Consider the following 10,392-nt stretch of genomic DNA (forward strand, 5'->3'; position numbering starts at 1 on the left):
TGAGCCACTGCACCCCACCCCGATGCCCTTCCTAAGTGCAATCAGCACACCTGCTGCTCACCACCCCTGGCCAGGCCAGGTCACAGCCAGGTCCAGCCCTGGATTTGTGGTTGTTATTTCTGCAGAACAGATCATCCAGGCATCTCTGCCTTGTCTCTGGCTCCCCCCAACTCCGGGGCTACTGCTGCTGACGTCTCCTTCCTGCCTATATCAGACCCAGCTCCCCCATGTTCATCCCTGGGGCCCGAGTCACCTGCTGCTCCCGCTGGCCCATCCACTGTCCATTACCAAGCCGCACACGGCTCATCGACCTACAGCCACACTTGTCATATGTCCATGCAGACCATGAGTCCAGAGGAGCATGTGATGCAACCTCCCACACCTGACTCTTTTACAAACCAGCAGGCCACTGGGAGGCTGCTCTCCTTGCCTCTGGGGCAGCAGCAGGGGAAGCAGGGAGAATGAACAGCCTCCAAAACACTCCTCAGATGGAGCCGCCATGGGGGAACAAAGAGTCACCATCAACAAAACCCATTTAGCCCAATTAGCCTCCTGCCCAGCAAATCGGAGAGGCATGCTCTGCCCTCAGTCAGTGTCCCAGGGCCCTGGCTCAGCTTGCAGGGAGCCACTCTCCAGGTGAGGCTCAGGTTTGGGGGCTCTCTGTGTGCCCCATCTGCTCCAGAATGCTCTCCTCAGATGGGCTTCCTCTGTTCTCTGCTCTGTGCTCCCTGCTAGGAGTCCAGTCCTCGAAGGTTGGAGGGTCCGGAGAAGAAAAGGGCCAAACGGAGGAAGAGGACCCTGGGAACCCATGGGTGCTGCAGAGCTGGGGAGGTAACGTGTCCAGCCCAGCTCTGCTCCTCTCTGCCAGTTCCCGAAGCCAGAAGGAGGCAGCCCACTTTTCCCATCTTTTCAGAGGAAGTGTTGAGTCCAACAGGCTGGGGTTCAAATCCCAGCCTCACTGCTTTCCTGTAACCCTGGACAATTTTATTCTCCTTTCTCTGTTTCCTCATCTGGAAAGGCGGGGGCTGTCTGAGAACTGAACCTGAGAAGGCACAGGAAGGTCTTCCCATGGCTTTTGCAAAGAGTTCCACAAACACTCACTCTCCTTCATCCGAGCAGCAATCCTTGCTAGGCCTCAGGTGCAGGGGGTAGCGGGGAACAAAACACCGTCCTTGCCCTTTTGCAGCTTACAGTCTAGTGATTCTCATCATCAGTACATATGGCCAAAGGCCCTGGTTGACTTGTAGGCTGTGGTGTCGAATATGAGCCTCTGGGTGGTATGGAAAATCTGGGAAACAGGTGGAAAGGACAACTATTCGAACCCTGTGAGGGTGCCGAGGCCATCAGGTTACAAGTGGCAGCACAGGTGAACTCAGGCCTTCTCACCTGGGGCTTGTCAGATAGTCAGGACAGGAGGCACCCAGATTCCTCCAAGGAGCCACAGGGCTGGCCAGGCCTGGAGGAGAACAGAGTGTCAAAGTTCAGGGGACCCAGTCTCTCGCCCGTTCAGGAGCTTATGTCCCTGCAGGGCCCCCAAAAGCACAGCTGAGTTTCTCCCACTTTCTCTGCATCTCCTTCTACCTTCAGCTTCCTCTGAAGGTGGCCTTTGTTTTTCCTGCCCATCTTTGGTGGCTCTCAAATGTCATTCCTGCCCCACAGAGAAAAGGGTGCCAAGTGGCCGACCATTCAGCATGAGGGTCTCCTGCAGCAGCTCACTCAGGCCAGAGCCCTCCCAGGATGCTGATCCCATGAATGGACGGAGGTTCCTGCCTGCCTGGTCACTGTGGCCCTGGTAGTGAGGGGAAGTCAAGGAGCACAGGCGGGATTTGTGCAAAAGGTCTGCCCCACGACTCCTTCCTCGGTAGGGGCTGTGGGCTTCCAACCTTCCCAAGATTTCCTATGCAGAGCCAGGGCCTAAGCCTTGGACCCTTTGGTCATGCAGGCCCCTCCAAGGCCCTGGGCCCACCGAGACCTCTGGCCTTGAAGCACTTGGTCCCCAGCTTATGTAAAACTTGGCATGAGTGAGAAAGTCAACCACAGCGGGCAAAGACTGCCACCTCTTTCCAGCCTGTCTTTCCTCCACCACACTTCGGGGAGGTGAGGGGGCTCAGGCTTGATCATCAGGGGGTGTTCAGGCACCTCCTTGCATAGGAAAGTTGTTGCTCTTCACACGAGCATGGGCTTGGCTTACAGGAGCCATTCCTCCTCCTGGGCTGACTCACCTGCTTGGCACCAGGACACGGAAGATTCAGGGCCAGGGGCGGGGTCCTGCGGTTGTGGGCTGCAGGTAGATGGTGAAGGCAAATCGGAGTTGAAATGCATAGAGGCTCTCTAGGACACAGTGCAAATATACCGGAAATCCACCCACCGATTCCAACACCTGACCAAGATCCCCGGATGCAGAGCAGGCAGGCTTTGCCCGTAGCCATGGAGAAACCAAACCAGTGGGAGGTTCCCTTCCCATCTCTGCAAACGTGCTGTTCCCAGGAGCTCTGCCTACCTTGAATGTCCCATTTCTAGCTCTAGGATTTGCATCTGACAGTGGAATGTGTGTTTATGAAGGGAAGACCACAGAAAAGAATCTTTTGGGAAAATAAATGGTCTTCCCTGCTTGGCCTGCTTTGAGAATGCAGATTTTCCTTGCACTTGGAGCTTTCCTTCTCTAGGCTATTTTCAGTATAACAGTGGATGTGAGTTTGGCCTTGGAGCCAGACTACCTGGCTTCAAAGTCGCTTGCCACTTCCTACCTGGGACCTAAGGCAAGCCGTGGAGCTCTAGGTCCCTCACCTTTGAAACAGGAAGAACCACAGTGCCCATGTTGTATCATACACTTGCATATGCAGGCACAACCTACTTGCAAAAAGTAAGGAGCAGGGTAAGGAAGCAGCTATCTCGGTCACGTTCCCCAGAAGCAGAGCCTGATTTGTATGGCAGTGACTGATGAAGGACAGGCACCCAAGGAGAGCGGTAAGGGAACAGGGGTTGAAGACAGAGAGGGGAGAAGCCATGCAAGACTGTGACCCCAGGCAAAATCCTACAGAAGCAGTTCCTTCAGAGGGACTGTGGAGTGGAGTCACATCTCTGTTTCCCAGCCTGACCAACGGATACATGTGTCAGTCATTAGTGAAGGGCCATCATGTGGCAGGGGGACAGTTCCAGCTCTTTGCAGAAAGGGCCAAAGGACTCCAATAGCTTGATGACAGTCTTGCTGCAAAGAGTCATAGGTGTGGACAGTTGGAAACCAAGGCCACTCAGGCCAGGAAAGGGACGCATGGGAAGGTACGAGGGGTCATGCTTCTGTGACCTGCCAGTGGAGAGTGGACACAAGACAAAGGTGAGCGTTCTGAATTCAGAGACCAGAAATGGAGGCTTTCACAAATATGCATGCACCATGATTTTTCATGGGATAGTCTATCTGGAAGATCATTCCAGGCTGCAGTATGTAAAGCTATGTCATTCTTCTTTTTCACAGTTGCAGAGTTCACTGAGTGGCTACATTATTATAGAGCTCACCAACCTCTACTGACAGCTATTTAGATTCTTTCCAATCTTGCTATTACAAGAAAAACATACCACAATAAATATCCCTGTACTAAGGCCATCAGCACATTTGCAAGTGTCCTTGTAAATCTCTAGGAGTAAGTTTTCAGATCAAAAGGTATGTGCATTAAAAAAAAATGTTGATAGTGGCTGTACCAGTTTATACTCCCACGAGTAATGTACAAGAGAGCGTGTCTCCCACACCCACGCCAACACGGTTTTATCACAGTTTTAGATAATTGCCAATGTGATACGTGAAAAATGGTCTTGAACTATAGTTTCCATTTGCACTTCTCTGGTTATAAATAAGGCTAAACATTGTTTATAAGCTCAAGAGCCATTTCTACTTCCTGCTCTGTAAACTATCTGTTCATGTCTATACTCTTGGGCGTTTTTTCCATTTCATTTTTTCTATTGCAGTTTTATTTGTCTTATTGACTGATAGGAACTCTTTATATATTAAGGAAATTTGGATCTTGAGTAGAGTGACTTGAGGATGGAAGCAGAGGGAATTCATTCATCCAAGGGCTTCCCATTAGTTCGGCTACCTAAATTTCATATCCAAACCAGTCCTTTCCAGTATGTGGTTTTTTACTTCTTCTTTTGGTTCTATGAGCTAACCTATAACCTCCCGGCACATTCCTTGCTTGCTTTGCCTTGGCTGGACTTAGCCAGAGTTGATTTTGGTGGTGTAAGGAGTCTTGATGTATCCACTCTCCCTCACCAGGTTGAGTTTCCAAAGAGAAGGGTCTGAGTTGATGTCCCCATCTTCCAGCTGAGATTCCCTGCTTTTCTCTTCGGGTTTCTCAACTTCCAGGTCCAGGCAACTAGTGACCTTCCTAACCAGCTCACTCAGGGGCGTTTGCAGCCTCCTCTGCCCTGTCCTTGTGTCTAGATCAGAGGTCCTGCTTTCTTCACTTGGAAGGTGATGTTGCTGATTGATTTAAGAGCTTGTTGGCCAGGTGCGGTGGCTCACACCTGTAATCCCAGTGCTTTGGAAGACCGAGTGGGCTGATCACCAGGTCAGGAGATCGAGACCATCCTGGCGAACTCGGTGAAACCCTGTCTCTACTAAAAATACAAAAAAATTATCCAGGCATAGTGGCAGGCGCTTGTAGTCCCAGGTACTTGGGAGGCTGAGGCAGAAGAATGGCGTGAACCTGGGAGGTGGAGCTTGCAGTGAGCTGAGATCGCACCACTGCACTCCAGCCTGGGCAACAGAGTGAGACTCCACCTCAAAAAAAAAAAAAAAAAAAAAAAAGCTTGTTTGGGCTCTCAGCTCTGGGAGTGTAGGAAGCGGGTCTCCCTTGATAATTGTGTCCCACAGCTTCAAAGGTGAGGGCCAGCAGGGCCCTTGGGGATCTTGGGGACCAACTACCACAGTGGACAGAGGAGATGGCGCAGGTCACACACTGTGTTGGGGGACAACTGTGGACCCAGGACCCTTTCTGAATCACTGTTGACGGCTCGTTCACTCTTTTGGCAAGCACTCCTCAATGGCTGGATTCCCCAACTTACAGGCAGGGCTGTGCCATAGGGGGAACCAACTCCACATGCAAAGGCAACCATAACTGCCCTGCAAGGCAAGGACAGAGGAGCTTGTTTGGGGAAGTGGGGAGGTGGCTCGGAGGGGGTGGTCTGGAAACTTTAGCTTGTGTTGGGGCATGGTAAGTGCAAAGACCTTGAGGCAGGTGAGAATGAGCATTTTGAGCGTAGAGGCCACAGGGAGAGGGTCCCACTTGCAGGGGTATCAGTCAGAGAGACTGTCCTCCAACCAAGACCACGTAACCAAGACCTGGCAGAAATGGAAACAACGGGCAAAGAGCTTTCTAGGCAGGGGGAGTGGCTCAGGGAAGTCCATGCAGTTGGAAGGAGCTGCACAGCTGCAAGAGTGTGGCTCCAGAGTGGCGGGGACAGACAGAGTGAGCCGAAGCAGTCAGGCAGGATAGGGTGGACATAGGTAGGATCCATCACAGGGTGGAGGGGCTCAGCTTTCCTCAGGCGCCTCACTCAGCTGCCCTTGTCCATCTGGACAGATACCCCTCCGGGTGTGGCCATCGGGAAGGAATCCTGCCCCATCGCTGACAATGAGCTGCATTATTTGGAGAGGCGGACCCAGTCCCTAGAGCTGGTGTAAGCCCCGGGTGTAGCAGGTGCACTCAGGAGGAAGGGCTGCCAGCCCAGTGATGGGTGGAGCCACGTGCTTACCAAAGCTGGGTCTACTCAGTGTGGCCCGGCTGAGGCCACCACATGCATGGTTTTCAGCTATGCCTCCTCATTCACTTGCTGTGTGAATCTGGGCTGCAGGGCCTGCTGCTCTGTGCCACAGGCCAGTGCCCTGTAGTGCAATTGTATCTGAGGACCTAAGGTGGCCAGGGAAGCCCCAGATGGGACTTGGCAGGGGAAGCAGGGCCTGTGGATGGATGGAGAGCTGTCATGTGGAAAGGCAGTGTGTCTCCAGGCCCTGGCCCAGCCTCCAACCATCCCAAGTCCCCTCCAGGCCTCTCCAGACCAGGGCCACCACATACAGGCTGTGCCATTTGGGTGAGTGACCTCACCTCTCCAAGCCTCAAAGTCCTGATCCCCATTAAGAGGGTGCAGTGAGAGGGTGAGTCTGAGCCCACTGGGGCCTGGCAGGCACCTGCCCACACTGACCCCAGACATCTGCTCATTCCAGAAACCTCCTGGGAACGTCCACCATGTGCCAGGCACAGCGTCAGACAGGAGGGGACAGAGAGAAGCAAGATCAACAGCCGCCCTGCCCTTGTGGAGCTGGCATTCTAGTACAGGAGACAAAACAAGGTGCTTCTGAGGAGGAAGCCGTGCTCATCAGGCAATCTGCGTCACCGCTCAGGAGGAGACTTTGGAGCGAGATGGAGGAGACACCTGGGGTTAAGCAGAGGGAACTGCAGCTGCAAAGGTCCTGAGGGGGAATGAACGCCCAGCGTTTGAGGAGCAGAGCTGGCCTCTCGGTGCCCACCCTAGGGAGCAGGTTTTCCACCTTATTCTTAGTACCCTAAGAGATCCCCTCCACTGCAAATGAACGAGGATGGCATTGGCCCTTTTATAGAGGGGAAGTTCTTCCTAAGACAAAACCAAAGTCCCTCCAGTTGCAACTGAAGCTGAGCCTTCTCTTTTAGTCACGCTGACCCCCCAGACCCAGAGCCAGCTGGTTCCTCCTGCCTCCTGCTCACAGCTCCAGGAAAGCATCCTGGTGGGGAAAGTCAATGAAACACCAGGTGGCCTAAGGCTTCTTCCCAGGACCCCAAGGTAACTAGACAGGGCTGGGATGCAGTCAGAGGGGCAAAGTTCTGCAAAACAAACTGGACCCAGGGCACTGAGGGAAGCCTAGGTTCTGTCTGAGTGCTCTGCACAGAGATAGGAGGCAAGATAGTCGGGGGTTTTGTGAGGGAGGGGATAGGTGGATAGTAGTAATGAAGGGTGTTCTAGTTGGTGCCCAGTAACCAAGAGGAAGAAGGAAGGAGAGGGGGGATCAACTTCAGGCACAGCTGGATCCAGAACCCTAAGGCTTGGGCTATGGCTGTTCCCCACCCCTCGTATCATCTAGTCTCAGTCACCTTCCTCTCTGTGACACAATAGCCTCCTCCCTAGGGCTCCTTCCTTCCACTCTTGCCCCCACAAATCCATTCTCCATATATTGTTAAAACCATGCCACTCCCCTGCTTAACCCCTCTCTCCATGGCTTCCTGACGCCCTCCACATAAAGCAGAAACTCCTTACCCAGGCCCCAGAGGCCCCCGCTGACCTCCCCAACCCCACCTCGCTCTCCTCTCCCCTCGCTCCCTCTGTCCTTTCTGTCCCTTGAACACACCAAGCACATCCCCATCTGGCCAACATTGCACCTTCTGTCCCCTCCTCCTGGTATGTCACCATGTGGCCACCCCTTCTAAGCAGGACAGTCCAGATGTCGCTGTCCTCGGCCATCCAGCCCCCAGCCCCCCATCCACTCCCCACACCAGCCCTGTCCGGTGGTTCCTTCTGTGATGGAAATGCTCCCCATTCGCTGTCAAACACAGCAGCCACCCCGTGCCGCTAATGAGCCCCTGAAATGTGGCTGTTGTGATGGAAGAACTGAACTCTTAATTTTCTTCTTTTTTCTGAAAAACAAAATTTCTGTAAACTGCTTGAATGCAGAGATGTTCTTTGCAATCCCAATACAGTACAGATTTCTTTTCCAAAATGAAATGATCAAGCAAAAAAAGAAAAAGAGCTAGATAAAATGTTCTCCTGAAGAAACAGGACAATCTCATCTTTCTTTAAAAACAAAACAGGCCGGGTGTGGTGGCTCATGCCTGTAATCCCAGCACTTTGGGAGGTTGAAGTGGGTGGATCATGAGGTCAGGAGTTTGAGACTAGCCTGACCAACATGGAGAAACCCCGTCACTACTAAAAATACAAAAATTAGCTGGGAATGGTGGTACATGCCTGTAATCCCAGCTACTCGGGAATCTGAGGCACGAGAATGGCTTAGACCTGGGAGAAGGAGGTTGCAGTGAGCTGAGATAGCACCATTGCATTCCAGCCTGGGCAACAACAGTGAAACTCCGTCTCAAAAAACAAAAACAAAAACAAACAACAAAAATCAAAATGATCCTTTTGAATGTGTGGTGCAGGTGTAGGATTGAAGCCATGGGCTTTAGCGGTGCCGTGAGTCCAGGGCTTTGCTAACAGCCAGCACCACAGGCAGAGTAGCACTCTGGCCCAAACCATCCTTGCTGCTTTTACAGAAGCTTCCTGAACCTAAGTGATCAGTTCCCAGCTCTCCTTAAACTCCCAGTCCCCACCCTGGGCTTCTCTCCGTAACACCCTCATTGCTTTGGGAGCCCCTGAAGTGAACCCTGAAGTACTCCCTCTGTCAAATCTGGGCTCAGACCTTTGCCCTTCTCTGTGTCACTAGGAAATTTCAGTCAAGAGGGTGGAAATGGGTCATTTCAGACCATGCAGCAAAGCCACTGCCAGGCAAGTTTTTTTTTTTTTTCTTCAGACAGAGTCTCTCTCTGTCCCCCAGGCTGGAATGCAATGCTGCAATCTCTGCTCACTGCAACATCTGCCTCTTGGGTTCTAGCAGTTCTCCTGCCTCAGCCTCCTGAGTGGCTAGGATTACAGGCACCTGCCACCACGTCCCGCTAATTTTTGTATTTTTAGTAGAGACGGGATTTCACCATGTTGGTCAGGCTGGTCTTGAACTCCTGACCTCAGGTGATCCACCCAGCCAGGCGAATTTTAAGGCAAATTTTATCTCTTATTCGGTCAGAGCCAGACGTAACCTTCTTACCACTGAGCAATCCTGCCTTTGCCGGAGATGCAACTTAGGCAACTCTGGATGAAGGTGGGATGAGGAAGCCCGGGGCAGATTCCAGGAGGTCTGGGCCTGACTACAGGAATGGACTTGTGTGCTTTTGAAGGCTGTAGTCACTGGGTGTCACTTCTGGCCCAGCTGCCCCTCAGTGGTAAACAGGAAGGGGGACCAAAAAAAACTGAGATGGCAAAACAAACCCAGGCTCCGGAAGCAACATGAGGTCACGCAGATCCCACTAGGCAGCCTCTTTACATATAAGAGAAATGCTAGAAAAAGGGATTACTGCAGGAGGCACCTCGGATCTGATGACAGGCAGGACCTTGCATCAAAATGATTTTTCTTTAGAACAAAAGAAAGGGTGAGAAAAGAAAAGATCAAAGAAAGGGGTTCCATGAGCTTCATGAGATAGGACACAGCAGTGTTGTAAGGGAAGCAGGAAGATGGGGGCTGTGGACACAGGGTGGCGGATGGTGCCTCTCATGGCTTCTTTTCTCCCTGTTGGGCTGGTGGGTTGGTAGCTGAGGCCGGAGGTCCCCTCCCCTGGGGAGCAGGCAGATGACTTTGGCAAGGGGCAGTGGGGAAGCTGGGGTTACTCCACCTGGGCATCACGATTGGCTCCCTCAGTCTTCTTCAGTTTCCTCTCCATTAAATCTCCCTCCACCTCCTTCTGATCACTGATCACAAACTCCTTAGCAAAATCCTGTATGATCTCCTTCACTGGGGTCTTGACGTTCTTGCCAATCTACCTGATGAGGGCAAACATGGACCTCCTGCTCATGGCATCCCCTGTGGTGACACACACGAAGGCAAGCAACCAGACCTCGTCTGTACGCTGCAGGATGAAGTGCTGGTATTCTGCTCCTTGCCTGACAGGGACGATGATGGAGCCATCATATTTAAAAGTCACCCAGATGACGGCCAATCTGTCGTCTTGTGCTAGGTTGTAGGCCTCCCGGCAAGCCTCTTTGTCAATCTTGGTGGCCATCACCACGGTGCTGCAGTGGAGACACTGCCAGGGGGGACCAAGCATGCCCCTGGCCATGGCGGGGATGGGAGCGTGGTAGTGGTGATAGTGACCTGGTGTCTGCAAGCTCCAAGCGTGGCTGCAGCTCTGCTAAACTCTTAATTTTCAATTACTCTAATTGCTTGAAACTCAAATAGCCACATGGGGCTAGTGGCCACCATTTGGACAGAGTGACTCCAGCCTTTCATGTGGTGTAATTTTATTTGCTAGCCTTTAGCATCATGTGATGTGATCTTCTTCACTTGTTTTCTGTCTCTGTGACCAGAGCATCAGCTCCTTGAGGTGGGGATTCGTTTGTCTTGTCCACTGCTGTATGCTGGGGCTAGAAGTGGATCTGGCATATAGTAGATGCTCAATACGTAATTGCCAAATGAATGCATGAGTAAATGAATGACTCCTGGGACCATACATTCTGAATTTCTCCAAAAGGAATGCTAGTTCTGCCAGGGATTGCTGCTCTGTGACCTCAAGTCAGGATCTTGCCCTCTCTGGGCTCAGCATCCTGACC

The 10,392-nt window shown here is 52.3% G+C and overlaps 1 pseudogene; it reads right to left on the reverse strand.

Annotated features, from left to right (window-relative positions):
* Nucleotides 1-9,449: 9,449 nt before the first annotated feature.
* LOC144335698 (coactosin-like protein pseudogene) lies at nucleotides 9,450-9,845 on the reverse strand (annotated as a pseudogene).
* Nucleotides 9,846-10,392: the final 547 nt, after the last annotated feature.

The sequence above is a fragment of the Macaca mulatta genome, chromosome 16, assembly GCF_049350105.2.
Source record: "Macaca mulatta isolate MMU2019108-1 chromosome 16, T2T-MMU8v2.0, whole genome shotgun sequence".
Taxonomy (NCBI): domain Eukaryota; kingdom Metazoa; phylum Chordata; class Mammalia; order Primates; family Cercopithecidae; genus Macaca; species Macaca mulatta.